General features: G+C 56.0%; 1 protein-coding gene across 12 annotated transcripts in view; it reads left to right on the forward strand.

Annotated features, from left to right (window-relative positions):
- The window catches only part of ATP2B2 (ATPase plasma membrane Ca2+ transporting 2), a 368,357-nt gene that overhangs the window by 174,457 nt on the left and 176,260 nt on the right, over positions 1 to 17,640 (forward strand). The gene's annotated exons all lie outside the window — the stretch shown is intronic.

Below are 17,640 nucleotides of genomic sequence, written 5' to 3' on the forward strand. Positions count from 1 at the left end.
TGACCTCCAGTGGTCTAATGTCCTTACTTTACGGATGAGGAACCTGGGGCCCCCAACAGGGAGGGCGCTCGTCCAGGACCCCAAGGGGGGCCAGTGGCAGAGGCTGGTCCATGCTCCCGCTGTAAGGGAGGGGCTTGGGGCGCGGGTGCAGGGCAGCCGGGGTCTCCGGGGGTCCTGAGTCCTGGCCGGGGGCCTGCCCCGCCGGAAGCTGCCAGGTGCTGCCGGCTTCCCTCTGCGGCTTCCTCCCGGGCTGTCCAGGGCTGTCAGTTGGAAACCAGTTTTCCCACTGGCCTCTGCCCCAGAGGGAGTGGTCAGGAGCAGTTCCTGTTCTGAGAGCAGGGTGTCGTCTTCCCACTCCCGCCCGTCTCCACGCACCTGAGAGGTGTCCCCATGGCCAGCCCGTGGCCTCAGTTGAGTGTTGGACGGATGGGTGAGTGAAGACATGAAGGAGGGAAGAAGTGAACGGCAGGGGTGAGTGGCTGTTTGGGAGAGGGTGGTGGGGGAGAGGGGGCCAGGAGTGCAGACGCTGCAGCCAGATGGCCCGGGTCAGACGCTGGCCGTGCCGCTCCAGCCACAACACCTTGGACAAGTCACTTAACCTGTCTGTGCCTCAAACTTCTCATCAGATGGCGGAGCTGATGGTGGCTCCTGCGCCCTACAAGAGTGCAGAGAGGGTTAAAGGAGTCGAGTGATATACCAGGGGAGGGAGGGGCGTGATAAATAGAGGCCAGGAGAGAAGGAAGGGTGGGGGAGGGGTGACGAGTTCGTGTTCATATTGGACGTGGAACCCTGGACGAAGCCATGGGACTGGCCACTGACCCAGAGAAGAGGTTGGGTGGCTTCACATGGTGATCAGAGCACAGATTCGCAAGCCGGTCTACTGGGAGTCCAGGCCCAAGGCCCGCCCTTGTTATATAGCCATGTAGCCTTGGGCAGGAGCATTAACCTCTGTGTGCGCCCGTATCTTCATCTGTAAAACAGGTGTGATTACTGCAGTACTTGTTTCATGAGATTGTCATGAGAATTAAGTAGTTGTCTGGTTATGTGTGCACCCCCTGGGACTGTACGTGGTGTGTTTAAAGCAACCGCGGGCATATAGTGTTAGCTGCTCGGTCGTGTCCGATTCTTTGCGACCCCATGGACTGTAGCCCGCCAGGCTCCTCTGTCCATGGGATTCTCCAGGCAAGAGTACTGGAGTGGGTTGCCATTCCCTTCTCCAGGGGATCTTCCTGGCCCAGGGATCAAACCCAGGTCTCCTGCATTGCAGGCAGATTCTTTACCATCTGAGCCACCAGGGAAGCCCCTGGCGTGTGACCAGTGTTTGTTAAATAACTGGGAGAGGTTTTATACCGGAAACCCACTCCCTTCTCTGGAGGGCCTTGACTCACACAAGAGACGGAGCTCCGGCCTTGTGAACTCTCTTACCTCCTGAATCCAGGCAGGCAACTGCCCCTCACAAAGCCAGACAGGGTGAGGGCCGACCTACTGACCAGCTTCCCGTCGCTACGGCCTCCACCCCCTCCAGCCAACCCCGGGGTGAGCAATGCTTGCCATGGTTTCAGAGAAGCCAGAAATCTGGATTCTACGCACAAGTCCCCAATTTTTAAACACTGGCACTTGGTTCAACTTTATTTTAAGCTCTGAGCCAAACAAACAAATGTATTTTAAGCTGGCTGCTCTCCTGAGCGGCTGGTTTGCAGCTTCCACCCCAGTCTAGCCCTGCCAGCTGGCGTTCTTCTATTATTTTTGCCCTGTGTTTTAGAGAATAGGAAACTGAGGCACGGGGAGACACCCCTGGACTTGTGTATCTGACTGCTCGGTGGGGGCCACAGGCAGTTTCCTCATTCCCTTGTCCTGTCTGCAAGCAACGTGGGACTCCCCAGGGACTCCACCAGGCCTTGCAGCAGGTGAGGGAGCGGAACTCTGGAGGGAATTTGCCCCCGGCCTGAGCTCTTCCAGGGGCATGTTTGAACTCTGATGTCTGCTGACCACAGGCCAGCTGAGCCATGCCTTCAGGAGCAGCTGATACAAAGCAGAGTTTCCCGATTTCCAAAGCCATTGCAAAGACTAGGGATGCCGGGACCCCCATCTTTGCTTCCAGCACTGGCCCAGCAGACGGGAGGCGTGATTCCAAGGGGTTCCTGACCCTCAGGCTTTGGGAAAGAGCTAGCAATATACTCTTCAGTAAAGAAAGTTGCTCAATGAGAACACAAGGAGTCGAGGAAAGAGCCGGGGCACGTTCTAAAGTCTTGGAGAGGTGGTTTTTTTTTTTTTTTTTTGCAGTTGATTTGCAGGCCTGTTATACTCTGAGCTTGAGCCATTTTTTTTTTTTCTTTTCTGTTAAAAACCTGCTCTTCGGTTCCCACTTACTTAACCTGTCTGTGCCTCCATTCCCTTGGCTGTAAAATGGGGATAAACGTCGTCCTGACCTCTTGCAGCTTGTGATGAGAATGCAACGAGACAGCACCTGCAGAGGATTAAGCGGTAGAAGCCAGCGAGGTTGTCGCTGTCAGCCGCAGCCCACTGGCCCGTCTGCCCAGGTGGTGGCCAGAGGAGCTGTCACTCTCAGCCTTCCTGCACCCCGACTCTCAATGCATTTGCGGTCTTGGCTTTGTCTGGAGAGTTAAATGCACCCACCCACTGTGGAGCGCCTCTCGTGGGTCAGCTTCTACGCCAGACCCTCCCCCCTGTTTCGTCTTCCTTACCTCTCAGAGCAGCCCTGGGAAGCCAACAGCACCACCGTCTTTGCAGATGAAGAACCTGAGGCTCTGGGAGGTCACCCCCACGTGGGAACCTGACTCCGAGCATGCCCCGTTACCTGCCTGAGCCTCCAGCTTCCTTGTCTGTAAAAGGAGGTTCCAGACACCCATCCCAGGGCTGCTGTGAGGATCGGTGAGGTCACGGCTTGGAGGGTGCACTGCCAGCTGCGAATCCCAGGCAGACAGGCAGCAGTGGTGTGAGTCCTGTAGAGGCCTGATCCCCATTCAGGATTCAGGGTGTTTGGGCAGCAAAAGCTTCGGAGGGGAGTTATTCCAAGTGTCTTTTCCTTGGGTGGGTTCCAAAACACGTCTCCTCTCTCCATCTGACAAGTGCAGAGCTGGCCTCAGCAGAGGCTACGCCTAAAGCAAGCAGCTTCCAGTGCAGTGACCTGGGAGGCGAAGGGAGGTGGACGTGATGGCCGCAGGGCGGACAGGGTCATGCAGAAGGTCTCAGGACTATGGCATCATGTGGACGTGGGATCAAATCCTGGCTCTTCCACTTCCTAGCTGGGCAACCTTGAACCTGCTAGCTAAGCCCTCTGAGCCTCACGCAGAGGATGGTTACGATGGGGGAGCTGAGCCCGGGTGCTGACAAGCACAGCACGAGGATTCACTGACGTCCCATGAGACAAGTACCGGGTCCAAGGCTCGGGCAGCAGACCTTACGGGGGATGGAGTGGGGAGCAGGATAGAAATCAGCCACGGGGCCGGGATGGGCAGAAGGGTCGCTCCTGAAGCCAGGAAGGGAAGACGGCTCAAGCAGGATTTAGCAGGGCACACACCCTGGGAAGGAATGCCAGCCAAGTAGGGCTTAGCAGGGCATGCACACTGGCCCACGAGTAGCTGCAGGGCAGGCGCTCTTCGTCCCAGTGGCCTGGCTCCCAACCAGAGCACAGACTAGATTTTACAACCTGAATTACCCATCCAGTTTCCTTTCTGCCTCAAACCCGCCCATTCAATTCCTGGAGTCATGCCATCTCCAGCCCCATTACCGGCCTATGTGAAGTGTGGAAGCACACAGGTTCCGATGTCAGACAGATGGGGGTTCAGATCCACACTCTGCCCCTTCTGGCTGAGGAGACCTTCCATCTCCTCTTCCGTCGGTGGGCTGGTCCTGCCCCTCCCGCCGGCAGGGCTCGCATGGGAGAGGCTGTGTAGGAAAGCGCCTCGCGAGGGCCCTGACGTGGTTATCATTACGACAGTGGCCGTGGGCAGTGCTGATGCTCCTTCCCGGCGCAGCAGCGGGCTGCTCTGTTTTTACGCAGCGTGAGCACAGAGCCCCAGGGCGTTCGCGATTTGTCACTGCATCTCAGATGACACAGCGCAAGCACCTAGGCTGGACAGGTCAGTGAAGAAGTGCCACCCTGTTCCCACCGCCTCTTTACACAGTTTCCACGCTGCTCCGATGTTGATTGGATGTGGTGGGCTTAACAAGGTCCATAAAACACCTCGAAAATGAGCGTTAGAGAGCAAATCACTGGAGACCAGGAGATAAACCACCCTCGGGGTCTAAAACACACATCCGCAAGGGCCAACAGCATCCTCTGGCCGTGGCAATGTGAGAGCTCATCAGTGTCTTTGAACGTCCTCAGGCTGCGAGGTCATGAGTGTGGGCTTTGTGGTCCCAGATCCGACATCTTACTCTTGAGGATGGTCTGGAAACCCTGCAGCATTGCTCAGCTGACTCCTGATGGGTGCTTCTCCGGCACGTCCTGGTCAGGCTACATTCCTGAAAGGTGGCACTGGCTCTGCTTCCCGAGGCAGGAAGCCCATGGAGCCATGGCCAGTGGGGGCTGGACCCAGAGAGGGACCCTATACCCATATGGGATGTGTGTGCCCTTGAAGCCTGAAGCTGGCAAGGGTCTCGGGCCAGACCCTGTGTGTGCCTGGCTCACGAGCACTTACCCTACATGCAGTGCAGACCCTGTTCTACAAGCCTCTCCCTCAGAAGTGGGGACAGGTTTTGCCCTGTTACTAGCTGGGAAATCCTGCCTTAACACCTGTCACTGTTTGGAGGAGCCCCATGGCCACCGGCAAGGGCCTCAAAGACACTATCTGCAGCCCTGGGCCCTGCTGCTACCCCCTGAGCCCCTGGTGATGTGTTACTTGGAAAAGTCACCACACAGCTTGGTCCAACGCAATCACACCTTAGCTGGTATCAGGTTCCATCAGTTCAATTCAGTTCAGTCACTCAGTCATGTCTGACTCTTTGCAACCCCATGAACTGCAGCACGCCAGACCTCCCTGTCCATCACCAACTCCCGGAGCTTACTCAAACTCATGTTCATTGAGTCGGTGATGCCATCCAACCATCTCATCCTCTGCCGTCCCCTTCTCCTCCTGCCTTCAGTCTTTCCCAGCTTCAGGGTCTTTTCCAGGGAGTCAGCTCTTCACATCAGGGGGCCAAAGGACTGGAGCTTCAGCCTCAGCACCAGTCACAGGCGATAATCATTCTGCAGCCTTCACTTCTGGGCTCCCCTGGTGGCTCAGACAGGAAAGAATCTGCCTGCAGTGTGGGAGACCGGGGTTTGGTCTCTGGGCCAAGGAGATCCCCTGGAGATGGAAATGGCAACCCACTCCAGTATTCTTGGTGGGGAAATTCCATGGACAGAGGAGCCTGGCGGGCTGCAGTCCATGGGGTTGCAAAGGAGACACGACTGAGGAACGAGTGCTTTCCACTTCACTTTCAGTCCCAGCATAAGGCACAGCCCCTACCCGACTCGGCCCCTCCAGCCCATCTCTTTCTGTGTGTTACTTAGGGTTTCTCTCCATTCACCTCCCACGGGCATCCAGGGGCTCACCCGACCCTCATCACCTACACAGCTGGGCATCCGAGCTTACAGCTGCACCCACCCCCCCCCCCCCCCGCCCTCACTGCCTGCTCCAGCCCTGGCTCCCGCACCCAGCCTCTCCCTCCGGGACCCCGAGCTAATTACAGGCTTCCCTCGATCATTCTAAGGGAAAGCTAATTAAATCAGGGTCGGCCATCAATTTCCCGGCTAAGGACAAGCAACCCGAGCCCCCTCCTCCCTTCCAGGATTCCACAGACTCTGATTCTGATCTGACGCCGCTCCATGGCAGCGGCTTTTTAGCTTGGGTCTGAGGACAGGGCTCACCTCTCAGGGCTGATGTGAGGGCACCTCCCCCTTTGCTCCTCTGCCCCGGGTCAGCGCCATGGCGGGAGCAGGTGGGGGGGGCCTGAAGGACTGGGGTGCAGCCAGAGCTGAGGAGGCGAGGCGGGTGGCAGTGTCTCACGGGTCACATAAAGCGGCCGCTGTGGAGCAGGGACTGAACCGATGTCTGTGAAATGAAGGGGTGACTGCGGAGCGCCTGGCCCCGTGCCGCTTCCAGAGCAAACACAGAATGATAATCGTCCTCTTGTCCTTCCTGGAAAACCCTCGTTTGTAACTGTACATACTCATGGGGAAAGGTGGCTAGGCCCCTCAAACCTTGGTGTGAATACGCTTATTGTGCTTGTTCCCCCTGTGACATGAGACGGTGAGAGAGGGTAGGGGTGGGTAGTGACTGTAGGGCCGGAACTCAGGGGTCCTCTGCCGTCGCGTGAGCTTCCTGTATCTGGGCCTCAGCGTCCCCTCCGTAGAGAGGGCCCCTGGACTCAAGTCCCACCTGTGATCCCTGGCCCCATCCTGCTTTGTCCCCCAGTTAGCCATGTCCTCCTAACCTCTCAGGGCCCCGGTGTCCAGGACCAGCGCATGGCCATCATTATTTGTTTACTCAGTGGCCACTTGGCTGCCGACAGTGGGGGGCACTCTCAGCTACCTCAAGAGACCCCAAAGGCAGGTACCGCATGGGGACTAAGGACCCACCCCACGTGCCAAGCTCAGCAGAGTGCTGGGAGACGCAGGCTCTGGAGTCTGGTTTGAACCCCAGCGAGCTGTGTGACCTCGGGCAACTTACCTAACATTTCTGTGCCTCCGTTTCCTCCTCTGCAAAATGGGCATGATAGAGTAATGTCCCTCACGGGCTTGTCGTAAAGACTCTAGGTGAGTTCACTGAATCCTCATCAAAGCCTGGCCTGGCCCATATGATGGCGCCCGTTTTACAGATGAGGGTCAGGGAGGAAGAACTCCCTGGCCCCGGTCGCCCACAGTGAGGTCCCAGCTCCATGGCTCTGTCCAAAGGGGGAAGGCCTGACAGTGCCTGTCGGGACGGGCAGGGCTGGGGCAGGACAGAGGTGCCGAGAGAGGAGCCCGGCCTCCCTCAGAGGCACAAGCCGCGTCCAGAGGTGGCTATAAATACGAGAGGCGAGGGGCTTTCTAACTAGGCCAGGAATGTGTGCTAATCATTGAGGTCACCCGGGCCGCGGCAGCTTTCTTCTGGAAAAAGGTGTTTCCAGGAGTGTGTTGTCCCCATGAGTGTGTCCCTGAGAGCGGAGAAGGGGGAGGGCAACAGGTGTGCCCAGAGAGGGGCTTGCTGGCACCCAGCTTTTGTCATGCGGCGGGGCCGACCCCCGGAATGCCTCTCCTCCCCCTTGTGATCCCCCAAAACCCTCCTGTAACTCAGATCAGATCGACGGCCTCAAACCCTCCCACCGGCCGAGGTCACAGCTGCGGCTCACCAAGGGCAGGCCCAGGCTGCTTTCTGGGGAGTGAGCGCTTATTTTATTGTGTTTGGGGAAAAACACAAGTGGCCAAGCAAAGTCATGATCTCATGGCTGGGAATGCCTAAGGTTATAATGAGAAGGTATATGTATCTGTGTGTCAGCTGTGTCGATTCTTTGTGACCCCATGGACTGTAGCCTGCCAGGCTCCTCTGTCCATGGGATTCCCCAGGCAAGAATAGTGGAGTTGGTTGCCATTCCCTTCTCCAGGTGATCTTCCTGACCCAGGGATCAAACCAAGGTCTCCTGCACTGCAGGCAGATTCTTTCCCATCTGATCCACCAGGGAAGCCCAAGAAGTTGTATACTTTTTTAAAAGGGAGTTGATTTAAAGAAGAATGTGAAGTGTGTGCTATACCCATGGAGCTGGCAAGCATCATTCCTGACAGGTGCAGGCTTCTGGTCCTCAGGCAGACTGCTAACCTCCCCCACCCCGCAGTGGGGTTCCAGTGGTCTCTGCCAGTCTCACCCCACAGCCCAGCCCTGCCCTCCCCAAACATCCCAGGCACTTGCACCCGGCCCCACCTCCAGTCTCACTGGACCTGCTGCCTGGAGTGCCTCTCCCACCCACTTTTCCTGGCAAGGACCCGGAGAAATGAGGTCTTGCTTGAAACCTCCCCCAGGCTGCTGTCGGCCCTTGTCCATCCACAGCCATTCCCTGCCTGTGTGAGCGTCACCGTGGCTGGGACCATGGCTCCCCCAGTGATGGGGAAAGCAGACTCTCAGGGGTTTCTGTCCTACCTGCTCTGCCCAGCTGACTGCCTGGAGCCGACCCAGGAGGGAGACGCAGGTCACATCCTGTAGCCATCAGGGCCTGGTGCCTGTCTGAGCGTATGCACCCTCACCCGTCAGGTGGGGACACCAACTTCCCTTCTCCCGCTGGGAGTCAGTGAGTGCCCTCCATCTAAGGGCATATGCCTGCCACGTCGCCTCCACTCCACAACCACTGCCCTGATTATTAGCATCCTCAGCACCATTGACATCACCAGGGGCTGATGGATATTCAGGAAGGGAGTCCACGGTGGTACAGGGTGGAAGGTAAGGAAACAGGAAGAGGGTATCTTTGTACTTAGGATTGGGGCTTTCCAGGTGGCATTAGTGGTAAAGAACCCACCTGCCAATGCAGGAGACATAAGAGACATGGGTTCGATCCCTGGGTTGGGAAGATCCTCTGGAGGAGGGCATGGCAGACCCACTCCAGTATTCTTGCCTGGAGAATCCCATGGACAGAGGAGCCTGGCGAGCTTCAGTCCATACGTCCATACAGAGTCGGACCCAACTGAAGTGACTTAGCACGTATGACTTAGGATCAGGAGAAAGTTCTCAGCACTTACTGACTCCGCCCTTCTTGTTTTGAACACGGGCAAACTGAGACCCTAGAACCAGGGCCCAGTCTCCTGCTACTACTCCACCGCCATCTCCCTCCCCAGGCCTGGGGAAGGCAGTGACTACAGCCAGACGGGCTCACCTGCCCAGTGAGATACCGCAGGCCTCCCGAGCTGCCCAATAAGACCCAGGGAGGAATTCCAGGGTCTGCAGCAGCAGGATTTTCACTTTACCTGGGCAGTGAATTGAAAGCCTCCTTCAATAGGTAGGAGCAGATGTGACCTTTGTCATTTGTTATTTTTAGCTGAGCAGGCAGGGAATGATAAAAACCTGTACGGGAGCTGACTATAAATAACCTGCCTGTGACGTGTTTTTTGTTGGTTTTTTTTTTCCTTAACACATCTAAAAATTGTAGATCTCAACAAGCATTTCCCTTCAAAGCAAAATCATAGCATTAGCATGGCGCTTTACAACCAGGGCTGGCCTCACCCCATCTATGGCTGGGGATCACAGCGAAAGTCCCTGGGGCAGACACTTCTCTCCTCCCCATCCTGCAGATGAGGAGACAAGAATGAGCCGGGCCAGGGGAGCCATGGGCATGTGCCTGACCCATGACAAGAGCCTGATTTGTATCACCGCCTTTGGCAAGGGGTCTCCAAGAGGCCGAGGAGCTTGTTCTTGGTCACAGGGGGAAAAGGGTCAGGGCCAGAACCACGTCGGGGCCACCTGGCTCCAGACGCAGAAGGTCACTGGCTGCTAGTGGGCCTCATGGGGCTGGAGGAAGAAGAAGTGGTCATGCACGGATCAGAGGAGTGGATGCCGGGCATCGTGGAATGAAAATTCTGAGCGAGAAGGTGGTGGCCAGGGGTGCTGGAGGCTGAGAAGAGGGCTGTGAAGGTTCAGAAAAGGTGGCAAGGAAGAGAGAAGGTAACTGGCTGCCAGCTGCATAGGGCTGGACCTCACCAGGCTCCCCTCATCTGACACTGAGGTCCCTTTGGGCGGAGTGGCCATCCTCGGCCAGCCCTGAGGCAGAGGGAGACTCAAGAGCGGGTTGCCAGTGCTGGGGGTGTGTGAGGGCGGCCGGGTAGTGGGCAGGAGCAGGTGGGAGGGAACCAGGGCAGAGGGGGTCCCAAGACCCCAAAGGAAGGCACTGGAGGCAAGCAGTGTGGCGTCCTGGCCTGGGCTTGGGGTGAACTGGGGAACGTTCTAGACCAGCTCAGAGGGAGGCAGGTGCCCTGCTGTGCAGAGTTTGCTGGTGTCTGTGGGGCAGATGCAGATTGCAGGCCACCAGCGAGTGGTGGCCATACACATGCTCAGTCCATGAGCCAGTCCCAGGGACCCCAGAGCACCCTGGGCAAGACTGCTCCATGCCAGCCTGCAGCGTGAGACACGTATGCCCCGCTTGCTTCAAGGAAAGAGAAGCGGCCTTGTGCACCCTTTTCAGCTACTGTTAACCGTGGACAGGTGATGTGTTTTACATGCAGTATCTCAGTGAATTCTCAGCACAATCCTCTGAGCTCGACATTATCTCTATCCTCCCGATAGAGAAACTGGGGCTCAGAGAGGTGAAGTGACTTGCCCAAGGTCACACAGCCAGTGAGTTATGGTGTCTGGGTTTGAACCCAGGGATGTGTGAGTTCAGAGCCCACACCCCAGCCAGAAACCGCTCGGCCTCCAGCCCCCAGGGTTGCTCTGGGAGCTGAGTAGGGGCTGGATTTTCAGGCAGGAGATTATGGGGTTCCTGTGTGGTGCTGACAGCTGAGAGTCCTAACCAAGGCCCAGAGGAGATGGTTACTACGCTTGGGGTCGTGTCCTGGGACAGGACCACCCCTTGGCGGAGGTCCTGAGAGGTTGGAGACAGCCCCACGTGGGTGGGGCGCTAACTAACCCTCACTAAGGCAGAGGTATCACTCAGCACCCAGAACTTCCCAGACCCCCCTCCCTGCTTCCTTCCTTTCCATCTGCCCCAGAAGGCAGTCTTCATACCAGCAGACACGTAGTATGTGCTCAATTCGTGCCGAAGAAGTAAACCAATGATACCTTCAGGTTCTCTCTCATGTTGTTTGAAATCAAACACCAGATTTCCTGTGGCCTGAGATTGTTATCACCTTGCAGGAAAGAGGCAGAGAAGCAAGCCAGGCTTTGCTGAGCACCTACTATGTGCCACAAGCATACATGTTAGTCATTCATGCTTCCTGACACTCTCACAATTGCAAGAATTAGTATTCCCATTTCACAGGTGTAGAAACTGAGGTTCAGATTGGTCAAATGATTAACTCAAAGCTACCCACCAGTAAGTGGAAGTGCTGGGGTTCAATCCCATGTCTTTGACCCCCAAGCCTCTGATCCACTCTTCTCTGCTGTGCTATGACCACCCCCCCCAAGAAAGAAACAGCATCCCTTGTCCAAGAAGTTGCTTACAGTTTGTCAAGACAGGTCTATTTTCTTCTTGTATTTTTCTTCATGGCAAACTGGCCCCTGGGGTTAGTAGGGCAGGAGGCTGGGGGGGAGGGGGGTGTGGGGAGGGGAGGAGGGCGGGCTCAGGAGGTCGGAATGCCCCCTGGGCCATGGCAGTTAGTCCCACCTCGGCCAGCTTCTGGTCCAGGGCTCACTGCACCTGCCGGGCAGGCCTGTCGGTGGCCCTGGAGTGAGACGTTGGCCCAGCCTGGAGGGCAGTCCCGTCCACAGAGGCCCACGGACGCAGGGTGTCCGAGGAGGGCGGCCTGGTCCCTGTGCAGGTGCTCTCGGGCCCCTATCTGATGAAGGCGGATGTGGGTCAGGTGGCCTGACGAGATGACAGGAGAGATTGCTTACAGGGTTAGAGCCTGCCCCAGAGACAGCACGGGCTCAGCTGCAGGGTGTCTGAGGCAGCCGGCTGCCTGCCTAGGCCTGCAGCTGCCCCCCTGTAAAATGGAAGGGTAGGCTGATGGAGGGGCAGGTCCCAAAGAGAACTCCCTCTGGGAGAAAGTGGGATGACCCTGTGGGGACGACTTTGGAGGCCATCAGCCCACCTCCCTTTTCATCCCACCTCTGACTCCACACAGCTCACTTCCACCCTGCTCCCTTGGGCCACTTGCTAGACACACCTAGCTGTGCCCAAGCATTCCTCAGACCTCTAGCAGGGTAGGAAGACGTCTGAGTTCAAATCCCAATGCCACTTACTGAACAACCTTGGCCAAGGTCCCTGACCTCTCTGTGCCTCAGTTTTTATCATCTGTAAAATGGGGATAATAGTCAGAACTACGCTAAAGAGTGGGAATTAAACGAGCCCAAACATGAACATTTCTTAGGACAAATATACCCGGTGTTTAGTAATCATTGTTTGACCAATGCCACCTCATTCTTACAATTTATGACTCGGTTATACTGTCTTTTCCGCCCAGCAGGGCAACCATCAGGGCCCCAGAGGAAGCACTGGACTAAGAGTACTGAGCCCATAGCTCCCATCTCAGTCGCCCATGACCCCGGGGATGAGGGCCCCCCTTCACCTCTCCTGGTCTGGCTCTCCTCCTGTCGGGTGGCTCCCCTCCCCTCCCAGCACACGTGGGAGTCTGCACGTGTCTGTTGAATGTGTTTGTCCTCCTGGTCGATGCTAGTGTGTCCCTGGCCCAGGGTCTGCCCTGGTTCCGGTTTGTTGAATGAACACGTTCCCTGGGGAAGGTGGGTGATTCGGTGTGGCTATCCCAGGACACTGTGCAATTCTCTCCAGCAGCAGGCCCTTGCCATGGGCCTGATGTTCCTCATCCCATTTAATTAATTCTTCAAACCTAGGGTCCCTCCTATTCCCAGCTTCTAAGATGGGAAGGGGCTCATCTGCTTCAGTCCCCCTTTGCATCCAAAGGCAGCAAGGAAGTGCCAGAATATTGGAGTGGGTAGCCTTTCCCTTCTCCAGGGGATCTTCCTGACCCAGGAATCAAACCCAGGTCTCTGCATTGCAGGTGGATTCTTTACCATCTGAGCCACAAGAGAAGTCCCTTTCAAAGGTCCCTCCTATTCCCAGCATTCTATAACTGGTCCACAAGCCCTACCCGCCCCCCAAGCCCCTTGCCTACTCTCCCCTGCTAGTCTTCCGGCTGCCTTTGTACCCTTGAGAATGTCTAAACCCTTTCCAGCCTCAGGGCCTTTGCACATGCCATCTCCCTTGCCAGAAACACCACTTTTTACCTAGTGAACTCCTGCTCAGTCGCCACCCACTCAGGGAGACCTTTTCCTTTTACCTAGTGAACTGCTCAGTCACCACCCCCTCAGGGAGACCTTCTCCAGCTCCTCCCTCACTCCTCCAGGAGACATTCCTGCCTGAGGTGCTCACAGCCTCTGCTCCTTCACACAGACCCCTTTGTAAATGCAGGTCAGTTTCGTTTGGTCCTTTCATTTGACGGCTGTCTAAACCCTCCTGAGAGTGGATACCGTGGGCTTTTCTGTTCACTGCTGTATCCTTAGCACCTAGCAAGGAGCTTGACAAGTGGGGGGCATCAGCAGATCTTTGATGAACAAGTGAGCGGTCAGAGAGGCAGGAAGCAGATAGTGCTGTGTGCCTATTTTACAGATGAGGAGCCTGAGAGGCCAGAGAGATTGGGGTGGGGGGATTTGCCCAAAGTCACAGAGCCCATCAGGGTGGAGCAGGATTGGGGCTAGTCCACTGGGCTCAAGTGCCCAAACTCGATGTACCCACCCCTACTTCCTTGATGCCTTTGGGAGCAAAGGGGGACTGAAGCAGATGAGCCCCTTCCCATCTTAGAAGCTGGGGGCTTGAGTGACAGGTCAAGAGCAGGGGCTTCCATTCTGCTGATAGTCCTGGCAGCTTGGAAAGCGCCTAAGGGGTGAACCCCCAAGCCCACCCCCCTTCCCCGAGCCTTCCAGAAGAGCTCTGAGTTCTGACTCTGCCTCCAGCTGTTGAGTCCTGGACTTGTCCCCACACTCCCCATTCTCCAGGTCTTAGCGTTCTCACCAGGAAACCAGAGCGATCCTCCGCACATAGCAGGTTGGCTGTGGGTACCTAGACCACGCGTCGGCACAAAGGAGGATGCTGAGCACACAGCCCATGTGGCCCCTGCAGCCGTCCTTCCATGATGACGAGCCACGGCCACAGGCACGGCCACGCTTCTCACCGGTCACAGCCCCAGCTGTGTGTCCGGTTTCCCTGCCTCTCAGCAGGCAGGCCTCCCAGCCTGGAGCATCTCAGTTGTCACCCCTCTGACCTTGTCCTTTTTCCCTGCTGGGTCCCTGCAGCCTCCTGGGTGGGAGGCCGTCCGCAGAGGTCGCAGACAGCGCTCAGTCCGAAAGCGCGATCCTGTTCCACACAGCTGTGTCCCCTTAAGCGAGCGACTCACCCGCTCTGGGCTGCTTCTTCTCCTCTAAACTGAGGCCTGAGAACACGAAATTCCCCTGGGGTGGTGATGAGGAGTAACGTGGTGGCTCTTGTGTTAAGTGCCTGCAACATAGCAGGAGCTCAGCAAATAACAGATTTTCTTCCCTCTTCTCCTGTCATTCCTCGATTCCCGTCCCCACTCTCTCTGTTTTTCTCCTTTCTCCTCCTCTTCTTCCTCCAGGGAGTCAGTCTTCCAGTAGAAATGAAAAAAAAAAAATATATATATATATATATAAACACACACACACATACACACAAATGTTAAACAGGGACCCAGCACAGTACCTCACATTCAGTGAGGGCTGAATACATATTTGATGACTGAATAATCCAAAGAAATGAATTACTAATGGTGAAATGTCAGGCTGTGGATATCTAGGAGAGAGCATTTAGGGACAGGGGCTCTTCCCTGGGGGCGTAACTAGCCTTGAGTCCAGCCCTGGGCTGAGGCATCCCGAGCCTGTTGACACATCTCTGGACAGGGTATCTGAGGGAAGTTGGGGGTCTTCCTTTCCCCTTCCCAAGGTGGGCAGGCAGAGGGAGTCCCATTCACTGACCCATTCAGGACATAGCAACCTTTAAATCAGGACCTCCAAGCAAACCCAAAGAATATTTCCAGAGCCATAGAGACATGCAAATACCAGTTTAAAACCACCAGGGGAATTGCATTTTCATTCAACGAACCTGTATTCATCAGTTCAATCAATATTTATGAAGGCTGTGTGCCCAGTGCTAGGGATACAATAGGCAAATGAGATTTGTTCCCTATCCCCAAGGAACCCGCCCCCTCCCCACCAAGCCTGATGAACATGACAGATGTACATTAAAAAATTAATTACAATGACTCTGTTGGTGGGGGTGGGAGGGAGGCAGAGATGATGGAGAAGAAATCAGGGAAGCCTTCCTGGAAGAGAAATTGCTGGAACTGAGTTTGAAGGATGAGTAGAAGTTCTCCTGGCAGAGAAGTGGGGGCAGCAAGGCAAACCTTGGAGATCAGAGAGCACACACGGAGACACAGAGGCATGGAAATGCAGGGGGGTGTTTCAGAAGCAAGAAGGGCTTGATGTACAGAAGATAAGGGGAGGGGTCTGGGACAGTCATCCAGGCCTCATGAGCCGTGATAAGGAATTTGGGTTTTATGCTGAAGGCACAGGGAAGCCAAAGAGGGGTTTAGAGGAATTGAGGGAGGGCCTTAGGGTGCAGGGGGTGGGTAGACCAAGGAGGATAGCAGGGGGAGACCACGGTGAGGAGGCAGGATGGGCACATGGGAGTGGCAGTGTGTAAATATTTGTGCATTAACAAAGTCACGTTAACCTAAAGGATGGACACGAATGAGACTGTAGTTTTCCCAAGCCTGTAAAAGGCTGCCTCCCCCTGGGAGTCTTCCCAGAGTAGCTCTTGACTCACCAGGCTCTGTTCTGCCAGGTGGGAAAGTCCCCACTCCCTTAATTAGCCCCTATTCCTGGCCTCGAGGTGGGGGGGCAGGGTCAGCCATGACTGCATACCTGCTCCACCCTGCTGGAGGGTTGGGGTAGGTCCTCTGAGGTGTTCAGATCTGTGGGAAATTCAGGTCCCACGTGGCTTCCTGGGTCAGGTTTATGCTTACCTCCCACAGACCCTGGGCTCAGCATGGGGCCTCACGCAGCCCTGTTTTGGGCTCAAGTTCCCCCACTCACTGTATGACCTGGGACATCTTTTCACCTCTCTGAACCTCAGTTTCCTCATCTGTAAAATGGGGGTGGGAGGATAAAAACAGGATCTACCTTCCAGAAAGGGCTTCCTAGGTGGCACTAGTGGTAAAGAACCCGCCTGCCAATGCAGGAGACTTAAGAGACGCAGGTTTGATCCCTGGGTCAGGAAGATCCTCTGGAGGAGGGCATGGCAACCCACTCCAGTATTCTTGCCTGGAGAATCCCATGGACAGAGGAGCCTGGTGGGCTATGGTCCATAGAGTCACAAAGAGTCGGACACAACTGAAAGCTGGTTAGCACTCAGGATTTGGCAAATCTCACAACACGTGTGACACACAGTAGGACGTCAGTATTAATGGCAGCTGGAGTAGCCAGGAGTCAGGCCTGCATCCTCCTTACTGAGGGAGCAAGACCCAGGGGGAGGCTGGGGATCCAGGACCTGGGTTTGCGACTCAGCAGGGCTGACTGGACTTTCAGAGTCCTAGAGACTGGCCCTGCCCAGGCCCCACCGGTGGCATCTGAGGACCATCATACGCCAGTGGGACAAAGGGCTACATGAGGCCCACTCCTCCAACCTCTCCTGGTTGGGAAAATAAGCTCACCCCTGTGTTTTTGCTATGAATAACAGCTACCATTCTCTCTAGCTTATAGACCTGCCAAATAGGTATTACTGTCCCCATTGTGCAGATGAGAAAATGGGGACCCAGGGAGGTTGAGTCACTTGCCCAGAGTCACACAGCTGGTAAATGAAGGAGCCGGGATCTGAACTCAGCTCTGTCTGACCACAAAGCCTCAGCCCAAGACCAGGCTGTCTCGAGAGACTTTCGGACCTTGGTGGGAGTGGATGGAGGACCCCAACGTTGGTGGAGGGAAGAGTTAGGCCAAGCTGGGCCACGAGGCCTTCTAACGTTCTGTGGTCCCTTAAAGACCACGGGCCTTAGAGAGCCTGAGTCATGAGCCTCAGAGCTCGGCAGCTTGAGGCAGGGACAGACGGACAGGCCTAAATCTCGTGGCACAGATCTAGGTTTGAATCTCAGTTCTGGCCCTCCCTGGCCCTCTAACTCCTAAGCAAGTCATTCAAAATCTCCAGGCCTCAGTTTTCTCCTGTAAAATGGGAGAAGCCCAAACTCTCCATGAGTGATTAGTGGAAGTCAGACAAAGCAGGGATGGCAGGGGCCTTTGGAAATAGCTTCTCATCCCCTGAGGGGCCCAGCCAGCAGCTCTTTGTGATGGCAGCTGCCCTAGGATCCCAGCCCAGGCTTCAGGAGACCCTGAGCTGGGCAAGGCCAGGGCAAGCCTAGTTCTCATTTCTGCTTCCCCTCAAGGGGAGGAAGCCACAGAGAGCCTGTTACCTTCCAGAGGGGACACAGCAGGCCTGAGACTGCACCCCATTCAGCCTCCCCCAGACCTGTCTGGACCCACCTCGTCAGTCTCCCCTGTGCAAAATGCCCCCATCAGCCTGGGCCAGGCTCCCACCCTCATTCCTGGGTGGATGGACCCTCTCCACTTCCCTTCTCTTTTCGGCCCTGGGATCTGCCCCTGGGGAGAAAACTAGCCACGTAAACATCAATTGAAATCCCACTCGAACAGCTCTCCCCCGACCCCTACCCTGTTTCTCAGGTCTTCCCCCAACCCTGACCTCAAGCCGTGTCCCCCACAAGCCAGATCATGCTGGAGGCAGAAGCTACAGGTGATCCTCCTGGCTGGCCCCTGCCTCTCTCTCCCACTTCCCTGTAGGTGACCCTGACCTGTCATTTCCAACCTTCCCAGAGTTGCAACACTAGTGCCATTGTTTGTCTGATTTCACAATGCCTCTGCCTGTCCAGTACCTCCTACCCCCAACATATCCTGGAAAGACAGGCCAGATGCCCCAGGT

Source organism: Odocoileus virginianus, unplaced genomic scaffold, assembly GCF_023699985.2.
Source record: "Odocoileus virginianus isolate 20LAN1187 ecotype Illinois unplaced genomic scaffold, Ovbor_1.2 Unplaced_Contig_2, whole genome shotgun sequence".
In the NCBI taxonomy this organism is placed as follows: domain Eukaryota; kingdom Metazoa; phylum Chordata; class Mammalia; order Artiodactyla; family Cervidae; genus Odocoileus; species Odocoileus virginianus.